Source organism: Clupea harengus, chromosome 13, assembly GCF_900700415.2.
Source record: "Clupea harengus chromosome 13, Ch_v2.0.2, whole genome shotgun sequence".
NCBI lineage: Eukaryota > Metazoa > Chordata > Actinopteri > Clupeiformes > Clupeidae > Clupea > Clupea harengus.
Genome location: NC_045164.1, coordinates 12,566,124 through 12,580,857, shown reverse-complemented (window position 1 = coordinate 12,580,857; position 14,734 = coordinate 12,566,124). Strand labels below are relative to the sequence as shown.

The window sequence follows — 14,734 nt, the reverse complement described above, 5'->3', positions numbered from 1 at the left end:
CCGACGGTGGCGGTCGCCCTTGGGACGGACGTGACCGCAGTCGGGGTAGTGTCTGGCCATCTTTTTTTCAATCTGAAAGTAGAGAAGAATGTTAAAACACAAGCACACTATCTGCAACGAACACGTTGTTAGCAAGCTAGCAGGCTAGTCAGAGACTTAGCCAGCCAGGCAGCCAGGATAGCAGCCACTACTTTCAAAATGAAGTTAAGCCAATGAATTTCGTAGCGCCCTGAGCTAGTGAGGGTTAAGGAACCCGGATAACTCACCAACCCGTAGAGAGCGAAAAGCACACAAAACTCTTTTGACTGTGGTAGAGCGTTTGAGATATGCTCGGAGATGTTCACTCCGTCTTGCGAAGTTTCAAAAGAGGCAGATCTGAGGGCGCGTAATGATATTATAGTACTCCTGGCAGGCGGGGCCAGGAGCGCGCGCTGACAGATCTCGCGGCCTTTCAGGCGTGAATAGATAAATGCTTTGATTTGTAGCCATGACTGACGTCATGTACCATACTGTTATATCGCAGTGAACTGCGATAAGGAACGTGATTACTCAATAATAATTACAAAGAGGGAAATTAGCCACTTCTTATCGCAATTTCACTTGCTCCCGCAATTTTGTCGCAACAAACACCTAAAAAACACTGTTTACTTACCAGATAAGGACGCTTAGCAGCGACAGGATTACAAAAATATCTCCTTTGGTGGGGTGACCAGACGTCCTCTTTTACCCGGACATGCGTCCGGCAGTGATTGCAAAATCATCCGGGATTTTGCCTCGTCGGATATTTGTGTTTCTCTGGATCCTTCACAAACTAGTTTTTACGCCCTTACAAGTTTAGGAAAGAATATCTCCCTTATGTTCCACCTTCTAGCACAAGCTCTGACTGTATGGGGCGCCGTTTGTAAAATGTCGCACGTTCTAAAACCCTGCTCAGTTTTGGTACATTTAGCATTATCATATGGGAAAAAAAGCACAACAATATTCAAATGTCACTTTTTCAAACATTTAGAGAGATATTCATGTAAGGATAATGTTTGGCAGTTACACAAAGTTGTTGAATAATATAAATATAAGATTTATTAATCTAAATGTAAATGTTAAATCTAAATGTAAATGTTAAATGTAAATGTTAAATATAAATGTAAATGTTCAATGTTATATATAAATGTTAAATATAAGTGTTAAATGTAAATGTTAAATGTAAATGCTAAATGTAAATGCTAAATGTAAATGTAGCAAGTGGGCAAGTAGTAATAGTTTGGTGCCTACTCCCTCTGCCGTTACCCAGTTAGTCTCTCTCTGTCACACCGCAATACGTCACTAATTGGGCAATGGGTTGCGATTGATTAGGCTACCTGACATATTACCCACAGGCTTATGTATAGGCACCCGGGGTCCTAAAGCCGGTAGCTCGTCAACACCACTGGTTCTGGGATTGTGTAGCAGAGTCACGGGTGCTGCGTGAAATAAACAGGTATGTCTGGGCAAAGGTTTCTTTAAGTTCTTCCGTCACTGATTACTAGCTTGCTAAGTGGCTACTTGTTTAACTATGGTATAGGAGGGCAGACGCTGGCAGAGCCGCTGTGTTTTGATGTACGTGTGTGGGCGTGACGCCGTGTTGTGTGCAAAAAGGTACGTTATTGAACGTATTCGTGGTATCCTGTTTGTAGTATAATACAGACAAGTCATGATGTACTCTTTATGTATCCTTCACCAGTGTCTGCTGGGCACTGTTACCATAGCAGAGAGGGCAGTTATTCTCCAGAAGCCATCAGCCACAGTGTAGTAGCCATCTTGAAAAGGTATGTGTTAAACCCTGATACGTGTACTGTGTTGCGTACCAGCAGGCCATAGCGGCCATTCATTTTGCGCTGACAAGTGACGACACTAATGTAGGCTGGCTGACTAACACTTTGCCCTGTATTGCTGTTTTTAATTGATGTAATGCCATCACCTCTCCCATGTGTGCTGCTTTTAAGGCTGTGGGATCTTAACAGTGTTTGTTTTATATGTTTGCAGCGTTAGACCCTCGCAGCTACCCAGGGCTGCTAGTTGCTGTTCTCTTTTAATGTGTATTTGATGCATTGGTGCCGCGTATAGTTTGTTTACTTTTTTTTTGTTCCTCTAGCCTATCGGCCTAAGTAGCTTGTGTAGGTACTACCTATTTAATGTGAGCCGCAGGCTAGAGTGGATTTATTTTGTTTGTTTTTCTTTTTTACTGTACTTCCAGTTCGTGTGTCTCCCTCCCCCCTCCACAGCTAATAGCCTCGGTGCTTATAAGGCCCATTAGTACCTGACCTTGGATAGCTGGTCTCTGTAGTTTTTCTCACTCTAGTAGCCTACAGAGATTGCAGTGTGCATGTAGTTTGAACTCTTAATTGCCGTGTCACATATCACAGAGTGTCTTGGATATTGTAGTGCATTTTCCCTGAATCTAAAACACGTGTTATTTAGTGCACACAAGACCACGTGTGTTAGAGACCTGGCCTGACATCAGTTCTCCTAGTGGCCCAGTACCGAGGTTCCCCAGTCCCCCTATTGTGTCTATGTATTTTTTTGTATTATATCTGGTGACCAACCAACGCTACTCGTGTCTACTATTTATTAATAAAGACTATTTTTATACTTTCACCAAAAACTGGCAATAGTGTTATTGAGTTCCCCTTGCTCTGACATAATTTAGCCCACTTCAAGGGGTGGCGTAGTCAACAGTACCCGAGAGGGCGCTACATAAATGTTAAATGTAAATGTTAAATGTAAATGTAAATGTTAAATGTTCAGTCTACATGTCAGATTTGAAGACTGAACCTTACAATATTTACGGTAATTGGCTTTCATAGTTTTCACGTCACGTCAGAATTACCAGCTTGCGGGCAAGAAATACACTCCACAGCTGTCTACCACTGGAATTTATACAGGAACTGACCATCTTTCATTCAAGATTATTTAATATATCCGCTTTAAAATTGTCTGACATAGGTAGTAAAATGCCAGACAGTTGTTGCTCGGTTGGCTGTTCAAATCGGCGAGGAGACAAGCCCGGCTGTTTCCAGCTGATTGTAGACGTCTTCTGGGTCAACTTTTCTCAGGCGGGCAGTAAAGTAGCCTTATTTTTGGAGCTTGCAATAAAAGCAGTAACCCTGTTTTGGTCGCCTCATTTATCAGAATAACTACCTAAAACGGGAATAGATCAAGAAATAAAGTCAAGAAACAAAGCATCAACACAATTAAAATTGGATTACCCGGTTTCTGCTCTGAGATTGCGACAAGTACCTAAGCAAGTAGGCTAGGCTACTGTATTTTGTCATCCAACTGGTAATACTACAATGCCAGTAGAAAATACTTGGGAAGATAATTTCAGTTGTCATTCGCCAGACCAGGTGGTTGTACTTGTGTTAATCAGGAAATTGTGTCAAATGATAAAGAACAGTGTTGGGTAGGCTAAAGGCTGCTAGCTAACAGCATGTAGCTCGCTAGCTGGTAGCTAGCTATTGAATGGCAATCATCTTTGCTCTGATAATAAAGATGTTTATTAGTTTTCACCTTCCAGACGACATCGTTATGAACCCATCCCCTTCTGAAAATTAAATTACTATCTGTGATTTTGGTAGGCTTTCAGTTTTTGAGGTGTGTAGAGGGACGGATTTTCTATTAGATAGATGTAAATATCTCCAAACTGGAGCTCAGACAGGGACTTCTACGACGTTATAGAAATACAAATATCAGCGGGTGCAGTAAAGGGATCACAGGTTCCCAAAATGTAATTTTTTTCTAGATATCTCTGTCTGGCTATTGTGGTATGATCTGTGTTTGATGGCGATCGTAATTGAGTAGGCTGCACTGCTCGACGATGTCCACTGTTGGTCGACATCTTCGCTTTTGCCCGCAAGGTATCCCTTGTAGTGTGACTGAAAGCTATGAATTACCGTAAATATTGTAATGTTCTGTCGTCAAGTCTGACATGTAGACTGAACATTTACATTTACATTTAACATTTAACATTTACATTTACATTTACATTTAACATTTAACATTTACATTTAGCATTTGATATTTGTATTTACATTTAACATTTAAATTTAACACTTATATTTAACATTTATATATAACATCGAACATTTACGTTTATATTTAACATTTACATTTACATTTACATTTAACATTAACATTTATATTTAACATTTAACATTAACATTTAGATGAAATATTTATATTATTTAACAACTTTGTGTTACTGCCAAAAATGATCCTTGGAAAAGTTATCGCATGAATTTACATGAATTTATCTCTAAATGCTTGAAAAAGTGACATTTGAATATTGTCATGCTTTTTTTTCTATATGATAATGCTAAATGTACCAAAACTGAGCAGGATTTTCGAACGTGCAACATTTTACAAACGGCGCCCCATACTGACTGTAGCAAGAACTGTCATTGGTAGACCGGCCTCTCAGTGTTGCCAGATGCACGATAATTATCCTCCAAAGACGATCATTTCAAAAAAATACATTCAAATACAATTAAAACGTCTTCACTTGCTCAGAAAACTAATACATTTAAAGTTGGGTCAACTAAATGCCAGGTTTTAAGTACTGAATACATAATGTTAATAAGTTAGTAGAACTGTTTGGGTTTAGTGTATTTAGTAACTGTATGTATAGCTAGATTTGTTGGTGTAATCTCAATATCTGTGGTGTTTGTTCCCAATTCAATAATTTACAGCACAAATTGGATCCAAGTTGAACAATTCCAGACCACAATGGGAAGGTGGGTTTGGTAGATCCAGGCGAATACACCACAATACACCACACTGATCCAAAACCCTCACAGATATGGAGATAAAGTTTCAAAACATTCAATTCAGGAGCTTCGGACAGTGGCGGCTCTGGATTGGTTTCCCCAGAGGGGCCAGGCCAGGCCAGTTGTTTTTGCAGAGGGGCCAGGCAATGGCGTAGGAAGGTGTTTGAAAATGAGGGGGACCGAACTTGAAGCACATAGGGCGGCATCTGGGATGTCCAAAACCTGCTCGGCTGACACAGTGAAGGCTACAATTGCAACTTTGAAACATGATTGCCCTTGAAACTGAGTTATTCAAATTTGATGCAATCAAACGCCGTCAAACTGTTCTGCTTATGAACCAAAGACATGATAAGAAATGTTTTTGATGGATATCACGTAAAGAAAATTGTTAACTGGCAACCGTAAAGGAACATGGGTTTTATGATTTCATTTGAATTATGGATTATAGTTTTTTGTGGCAAAACACATTGGGGGGTCCTGGGGGAGGAGGAATTCACACTTTTCAAGCATTTTGAGACGAAAGGGACCACAGAATGCGTGGTTTACTGTTCCTAGCTAGGTCGTTTTAAAGCCGTAGGCTATTTCTTGCATAACCAATAGGCCTACTCAAAGTACGTCAACAACTAACTTAGATTATTATCAAAGCAATAGCACCACGAGATGAGATAAATCAGAAAAACATGGTTTGGGCAAACAGCAGTGCTCCAGCAAAATGAAATGACTTACCCTGATTTAAGGTTGCTGGCATTTCTATTACCTCACCCAGAGATGGCTATGGACGCTGATGTTTCCGATATAAGGCCTGCTTCGTAGAAATAGGGGGATTTGAATTTGATCACAATGATGTGTCTGACAATCAAAATGAGATTTTCTATTCATTGACACAACTGAGGATGTGGTGCAGTCTTTGCAGGGCGGAGCTCAAACTGAAGCTTCATGGAGAACGAAAACATGGTTGGATAAAATAAGTTTTCTGCCCTCACTGTCTGTTTCTATGCTTTTTATTGGGAGTGCAGGGGCATCTTGACAGGGGAGGCAATTACATAGGGCCCCTAGGGACAGCTGATTACTTTAGTCTACATCAATGACAACTCCCCGAGAATCTCCTATGATTTAATTCAGGAGTCTGCAATGACATATTGAGAAACCCCCTTAGGGGCCCCCATATCATTAGCTACTACGTTATGAGCCTAGTACTACTCAAAATGAAACCCCCTTAGGAGCCCCCATATCATAAGCTACTTGTTATGAGCCTAGTACTACTCAAAATGAAAGCGCAGGTGATAAGAGGAGAAAATAGCTAAATAGTAGTTTGTGAGAATCTCTTAAGTTGACAGAAGTAGGATAAACAAGGGTTTAATTTTTCCCTTCAGATAAATGGATTGTCTAATTTTAGCAACATCTACTTGTCTAGGACTAACTTTACAGTGTGCTATACAGCTGATGTTTGCATTAACACTCAGACTGCTCCTTTTATTCTCTACACTGTAGTTTATACTGTTTTTAATGAACTGCTTTTCACATGTAAGCAGATATTGATATTGACAAATATGTGCTTGTTCTGGTCTGACAGCATACAAAGCTTTAGCCTTAGGATGTAGCCAAGGTTGTGGATTAAGAATTCAATTAAGATCTTAAAAATAGACCTTTTGGTGGATGTGAACTATGCTAGCTCTCCAAACCAATAGAAATGAATTTCCTACACTCCTGGGGCCAGGGGATGTCTTTTCAAAAAGGGGAGTGTACAACCTTCAATAGTCCAACAGGACTGTTTGGTTTTCCCCTATCGTGGTATCATCGCATCAAAACAAAATTCTTTTACAACTATCATATTTATTTTGGACTGCCCAGTGGGGGCAGAGGGGGGGGGGGCAATCTCTTTGTTACAGGGACACTGCCCCCCTCCCCCTTACAAGCGCCCCAGGCTTCACCCTGCTGGTAGGCACACACATTCTTGGTATAAACGAGGGATAAATAAAGAGATGGCAAGAAAATGCTACTGGCAAACCCTGAGGCACAAACTGCCTTCACATTTACACTGTAGCAGTATAAGCCAACCCACTCATTCCCCTCTGGAGGGAAGGGAAGAGAGTGGCAGAGCTGGAGAGAGATCTGCGTAGAGACCTCAGATAAAAGGCAGGGGGAGATTCAGTGTGTTAAGTGTGTTAGGCATGCCGCACAAAATTAACTTTTGGGCAGTTAAAACACTTAAATAACTTGTAAAGAGCACTTGGCTATAGGAGGACTGGTATTGTAGAGTGTTACATGATGTGGGGTGTTAGCAAAGGAATTTCTTAGCAGTAACACTGTTCATGGGTGGGGTGACGTTTTTGGCAGAGTATGTGCCAGAAGGCTGGTGTTTTCAGCAGTGTTGTTACCATGAGGCTGATTGGTGGCAGTATGGTTGCCATGGCATTGATGGACATCAGGGTCATCACAGTAGGGGTTGATTTGCAGTTGAGTTGTTGCTATGGTGTGTGATTCATGTACTTCCTTGGACTCCATCTATCGAGGAGCAAAACAAATTATCCTCCCACACAAAAATCTCTCTCCACCTGCTCTCTCTGAATGCGTGTGTATATGTATGTGTGCACAAATGCAATAGAGTGACAGACAGAGAGAGAGGGAAAGAGAGAGAGTTTGTGTGTGGGGGGAGAGATTGCAAGGGAGAGGGAAAAGAGAGAGAGACAGAGAGAGAGAGAGAGAGAGAGAGAGAGATAGAGAGAAAGAGAGAGTGAGTAATGGGATATTGTACATGAATTGAGCCCTTGGGTGCCTGACAAACATTTCTTTGAAGTAATGGACTTTGGCCTGTGGGTGAAGGGATCAAATCTGCCACATGGCCCATCCTCATGCTCTCCATCAGAGCTTCAGCAAGATTTCACTGGCTGCCCAGTTTGCCCCTAACGACTAATCTCCCCCGACTTCTCTTAACTCCCTCATCAGTGCACTACTGCACTCCCTCTCTCTCTCCCTCTCTCTCTCTCTCTCTCTCTCTCTCTCTCTCTCTCTCTCTCCCTCTCCCACCTCAATCTCTCTCTCTCTCTCTCTCTCTCTCTCCCCTGTGCTCATCCCACTCTCCTTCTGTCTTCCACTCTAACCTCACTCTGTCTATCCTGCACTCCCCTCTCTCTCATTCGTTCTTTCTTTCTCTCTCTCTCTCTGTGATGGATGGAGGGAATCAGAAATCACACACAGGAGGGGCAGTCCTTCAGTGGCTGGATCAGTCCTAATCAGAAATGATGTACGGCTCATTTTTCATTAGTTCTATCTTGTGTAACTGTTGCTGTCACTGGACTGAGAACCAGCATGTGTGTGTGTGTGTGTGTGTGTGTGTGTGTGTGTGTTGAGAGGTGGTAGTATGGTGTGCACGTAGAGTAATTAAATAAAAGTCCATCTTTTCAGAGTCAGCCATGTGCGTGTGTATCCATATCGCCTTGGCGACATGGTGGATGGTGGTGAATTTTTTCGATGACAGCTTGTTTGTCATGTTGACGAATGATTTTAACACACAGGAACAAACAGCGTGCAGCTTTCAGGCGGCTGGCGTTAGCTTAGAAAGCCCATTAGAACATATCCCTCCATCTGGAGAGATCGGCTGTACCAAACCGTACCACTCTCTCACTCCTGTGTTTCCACTCTCTCTTGGCTATCTATCTTTCTCTCTCTCCATATCTGTCTTGTGCTTGTTTCCTCTAATGCCCCATCCCTCCATTCTTTTCTCTCTCTCCTTTTTCTTCTGTCCTCTCCCAGCACCCACCCTCTCTCTCTTTCTCTATCTCTCTTTCCATCCTGCCTTCCACTCTGAGTTATCCATGGTTGATGAATGCAAATGGTAATTAAAACCTGCCTCTAAGATGAGCAGCTCTATGGGCAAATGGGGCTGAGGGCTTTTTATGCAGCATCGATTACATCAGGCCTCGATGCGCCGCACGCAGGAATCAATCCCAGCTTTTCAGCACATGCCATAGATCATCTCATCAGACAGGGAGATCAGGGGAAGTGTTAATAGATTTTTGTGTGATGGGACGTGTCCCTTTCTCTCTCTCTCTCTCTCTCTCTCTCTCTCTCTCTCTCTCTCTCTCTCTGTGTGTGTATGTGTAGTTCCAACAAGTGTAACACTTCCTGTTTCCAAAGTCCACTCCACCTAAAAGCTAAGGTATATTAGCTTTTAATACATATTGAAATCTAATATACATTAGCTATCTAGAGAGAAAGAGAGACAGAGAGATATTATTCGGGATTGCAGCACAGAGCAAAATGCGCGATACAGAAACAGTGTTGAAAGGTCACATTGCAACTGCACAGATCTTTCACTGATCTTTTTTATTCATTCTTCTTTTTTTATTCTTCCCATTACAAAAAGTCCATCTCTGTATCATCTAATGCCTCTTAAATGGAATGAAAGTTTCTGCGTTGATCCATGACTTTTACTTTTTTAACAGCTCATGTGTAATAAATGTCACATATTGCATAATCTAGTTCATGGAGCGGTCCGGTCATTCCGGAGATATTTTACTCTCAGTTTAATTTCAGGCATTAGATAATTACTACAGTATTTGAGATGGATCTGCGATCAGAACTTGGGAAATGTCAAAGAATGTGACGTTAGAGCTTAATGTTTTCCAAGTAATTTTTTGTTATAATTAGTTTTTTTGGACACAGATCAGAAATGCTACCAAGAAGAAGAGAAGCTTGGTCCACCTGTCTGAATGATTGCAGTAATTGCTCACTCTTTACTGTAGCCTTCACACTGTCAGTCAATTAAACTCATGTTGTTATAGCTACTCCAGTTATAATGAGAGAGCAGCCCACAATAATGAGGAACACAGTGATGCCAATAACAACCAGAGACAGCCATTTCTTCTGCAGATCTGTCTGCGAGCCTGAGTGCCAATGGACAGGTAAAACAGCAAGAAAAGATGTCATCCAATATGAAAAAGTGAGTGTTTTCAATTGAATTCTGCCTCCATTCATCACCACGTTCTTTTCGTTTGCGTGACTCCTGCCTCTACTGGTTAAACAAACCCCACCTCTGACACTACGGCTGACACACTTCACCCTGAATGATTAATGACACTTGGAGAGCAAAGCCAGCACCGCGTAATTACAAAACCTTACTATTATGGTAGAGTGTATTTTTACGTTCTGGTTGAAGTAAAACGAGTCATTATGTAAAGATTAAATATTGACGTGAGCTGCCTGACACATACCCAATGAAGCAGAAGACAGGTAGGGAATGACAGACATACTCATAGTACCAGCAGACTCTTTCACACACACACATGCACACATGTTGAGGACACTAAGTAAAAACACACTTTGCTGAGTCACTGATACTAACACACATACAGAAATGCACACTGTGCTTACACACGCAAACACACTTGCACAGCGTAGGTGACACAGTGGCTTTAGCATAAAGAAGAGTACTTATAGTATAATAGTATTTATATGGTTCGCTTTGAACTAGTTTGAGATCAGCATGGACTGTGTTTGGGGGAGGTTTCCACACTGCGTTGGGCCAGTTGTAGTGAGTTTAAACCAAGCCTGTTTTATCTCACTCTGAATAATTCAGTCCTGTTCATAATTCATGGGGCATAATAACTGCTGAATGTGTGCTAATGAATTATGGAATGACAATCATTTAAAAGCACATTTTCTGGGGGATTTAAGCTGCGTCGCGCCTATAAATAGATGCTTCATTCTCGCTGACAGAGGGATGGAAACACAGTGAGAGGAGTGAAAGGGTGTGAAGGAAAGAGAGGGGGGGAAAGATGAAGAGAAAAGAACGGTGTTGAAAGAGAGGGATGAGGGAGGAATTATACCTTGAGAGTGATGGTGGGAGCGAGACGATCAGTCGTAAAGCAGGGAAGGGCGATGAGGGGATGTGCATGCCGAGCAACACAGAGAGGGATGGGGGGGGGGGGGGGGGGGGGCGGAGAGAGGGCTGGATCGTTAAAACTCCAAGAGGCAAAGAAAAGAGAGATTACAAAGGGCAGGCGGCACAAATGAAGAGCAGAGGGAGATAGCAGGATAGAGGGAGTGAAGGAGAGAATGAGAGAGAGGAGAGAAAGCGAGGGTGAGGTCAACACTGCTGAATGCATTAGGTGTGGGGACTTAATTGCTGATTTATGCAGTTGTGCATGACGAGACACTGACAGCTCTCTCTAAATCTGTTTCCTATAACAACCCACATGTACACACTCACATACACACAGTGAATACATTTCCTGCTCCTCTCTCTCCCCCTGCCCTAGTGGTATCTCCCTGGCCCTCCTTAACACCTTGAGCTTTGACCCGAGGAGGAAGACTTTGGGATTAGGAGGAGAATCAATAATTCAGGCTGACCATGAAAAAACACCCCGCATGCAGCCACGGCAGCTCGCCGCCAAACGGCACTTTCCTCACTTCACTGGGCTTACGACGTTGCATCACAACTGCAGATGAGTCATAGTTATTTGTGTGTGTGTGTGTGTATGTGTGTGTGTGTGTGCGTGTATGTGTGTGTGAAATACAGTATGTGTGTGAGGGAGGAAGTGGTTGAAACTAAATGTGTGCAGCTGTGCATTTATGAGAGAGACAAAGAGGATGATAGAGAGTGTAAGTTTACATTTTGTGTGAAGGAGAGAATGTGTGTGTGTGTGTGTGTGTGTGTGTGTGTGTGTGTGTGTGTGTGTGTGTGTGTGTGTGTGTGTGTGTGTGTGTGTGTGTGCGTGCGTATCTGTTGGGTCACCTCTCTTTGTTCATCTGTTCCCAAGCTGCTGTCAGCTGTCAGATTTTCTCCTTCTGCTCTAATTTTTTTCTTCCTCTCTCTCTCTCTCTCTCTCTCTCTCTCTCTCTCTCTCTCTCTCTCTCTCTCAGATGGTCACCTTCTCCACCTGTCAGTCTCTTAACTACTTTCTTCCTCGTTCCTTCTCCCTCTTTTCCCTCCGATGCACTCTCCTTTTCTCCTTGTCTTCTCTAACTCTGTCCCATTGGCATGAAGTGTCTTTGTGTAACACTAATCAGACTCATTCTGATCCACAAGGCACCTTGTTTATTCGATGAAGCTGTCATGACTGAAGAGCTGTCTTCACTGCGTGCCGAAACAAAACCATTACCATCTACTGGCTCTGCATAAACAATTACTCCTCTTTCTGCTCTCCATCCCTCTTTTCTCCCCCTCCTCCTTACAGCATGTCTCCAAGGGACGTCCCAGGGACTTCTCTCTCTCTCTCACACACACACACACACACACACACACACACACACACACACACAAAGGCCAAAGTTTGCCTAAAACTCGGCTCCTTACAATTAATATTACAACATTTGCCTCCATCAATATTTCATCTGACACAAAGTTCCCTTAATTATTCATCAGCCTTGATGCAATTTCTCTTAACTTTTTTTGCTAAATTATGATGAAATGCAGTCACTACCATAATGGGTTTTGTTATGGTAACCATGTCCCATTATCATAAATATGATTGGGGTTTCCTGTTGTGCAGGGGCTTCCAAGTGAGACCGTAAGTACAATATATTATTGCATCAAAAGACAATGATACACAGCCCACTACACCACAGGACATGACGGGAGGACAGTGGAGAGAGAGATAGAGAGGGGGGGCCTGGGGGGAGAGAAAAGATTACACGTTTATCAAAAGAAGCCAGTTGTGTGTTGCTAGGGGACAGCAGTCACACCAGTAGGGTGTTTATTTGCAGAAGACGATAAGGACAAATAATTGCAGATGTGCCAATGCTTTGATTTCATGTTTTGCCACTGTGCCAAGGATACATTCTCTTCCATTACCTCCAGAGATGAAGATGGACCCTGCATATCCCCGGGCAGTGGCTGTGAATTCACATCTATGATCTAAAATAAAACCGCTCCCCTAAGTGTGGCCTGCAGAGGAAAAACTGCTGACAAACACACAGCAGTGCGCCCCTCACCTCTCTCTGAGTGTCTCTGAGTGTAAGAGAGAGACAGAGAGAGATTGTGAGTGTGTATTTGCATCCAGTATCTCAGTGTATGTGTATGTGTATGTGTATGTGTATGTGTATGTGTATGTGTATGTGTATGTGTATGTGTATGTGTATGTGTATGTGTATGTGTATTGATTGGCAAAAGTATACTTGTGTGTAGGAGTTTGTGAAATCCCAAGTGTGAGAGTTCATATGTTTCTGTATGAGTTTGCTGTATGCCAGGGCATGCCTGTATGTGGATGACCTACAAAACTCAGGCAGCAGTTTCTTGCATTTAAAATGAAACCAATTGGTGTTATTTTGGGGTGTTTGCAAAAAATACTTTTACACTGAGAACTGAGAACTGCTTTCCAATATTGCCATCCTCTGTAGCTGGCTCTGGTAATGAAGTATGGAAATGTATTGGAAGGGCTTTTGACACCCCTTTGAGCTTATTGGAAAACATTCAGCCTCCAAAAACAGAATGGAAAACACAAATGAGTGTGCCTGTTAAGGCACCCAAACCATTAACCACAAATGAAAGCCATTACGTCTAATGACTCTGCACAGAGGTACAATCATTATTGTTCCCACCACATCATGGTGCAGTGCTTAATATAGCTGCTTTTCAGCAGAAGGACAAACATGGGATGCTCACAACACAGACATGCAAAAGGACATCAGGATATGGTGAGAAAAAGAGAAGAAGAAGAAGAAGAAGAAGAAGAAGAGACAGAAGAAGAAGAAGAAGAAGAAGAAGACAGAAAGAAAGAAAAAGAGAGTGCGTATGTTCTCTGATTAGTTCACATGGTTGTACATGACAGTCCTCCTGTCAGATGCAGTCTCCTTGTCCTTTGACTTTGCTTCTCCCTCCACAACAGAGACGCTGCATTACATGCACTGTGGCGCATATCGCATGGCAATTGACTACTATCACTATGTGACTACTAAACCTGCACTTCCTTCATCTGTATGTGTGTATGTCTTTGTGTGTGTGTGTGTGTGTGTGTGTGTGTGTTAGTGTGTGTGTGTGTGTTTGTGTTTGCGTGTGTGTGTGTGTTTGTGTGGGTGTGTGTGTGTGTGTGTGGTGTGTATGTGTGAATGTGTACTGCCCTGAGCACATTTAATGAGACCACATTTATGTGAGCTGTATTTGAACATGTGAGTGTAGGAAAGACCACCCATTGTTTTCTCTCTGCTGCTTTCTCTCTCTGTGTTCAGCTCAGCAATCTTTAATATATACTGTATATAGATTTTATATATAATGTGTTGTTCATATACTGTAATGTACTGCACAACAAGACATCCATGTACTATGCACTGGCATTCAGAGTCACTGTCAAGACTGCAATCCCTCAGTTTTACAGAACCATAACTCAAGCATTGGAAAAAGGATCTGACAGGACCTCATTTGAAATCAATTCAGACCATGACCTTAGTTCCTGATCTAAACTCTGACCCTGAACTGACCCCTACACAACCCTGCCCTCTGTACCAATTGAAACCATGTTGAAAGCCATTCCAAACATGACCATGACCTTAAATGGATTACTAAGACTTAAGTGCCTGTTGTATGCATAAGATCCTTTCATATGTTTTCATGGGCCTCCAGGATTTAGTCATAACCTTGGGATGACATTTCCAAAATGGCTTAAATCGAACAGGCACTGCACGCTGTGTTGCGTCTTGGACACCCAGAGAGGAAGTGTCAGGTAGACGTTAATTAGTCAGTTGCTGCACCATTTTCAAGTCTGGCTGCCAAAAAATAGCTCGACAGTACACACTGATTGGTCAGCTTCTGTCAAAGAGCTCAGCTGCCCTGTCAAACTCACACCTCTAGAAGCAGGCTGGTTCATTATAAAGACACGTCTAAAACCAATATGCTTTCACACAAACCTGAGTTGTCTTAATTATACCTCTCGCTCATTCTCCCTCACTCCTTATGCATATAAGATAAGTGTGTGCAACGCAGATGAAGAACCCACCGA

The 14,734-nt window shown here is 42.4% G+C and overlaps 1 long non-coding RNA gene across 1 annotated transcript; it reads left to right on the top strand.

The window, feature by feature from the left end:
- The first annotated feature begins 1,236 nt into the window (after positions 1-1,236).
- LOC122133394 lies at positions 1,237-2,737 on the top strand. The gene is made up of 4 exons (XR_006152730.1): positions 1,237-1,474; positions 1,559-1,632; positions 1,718-1,802; positions 2,020-2,737. It is a non-coding gene; the product is annotated as an uncharacterized LOC122133394 (long non-coding RNA).
- Positions 2,738-14,734: the final 11,997 nt, after the last annotated feature.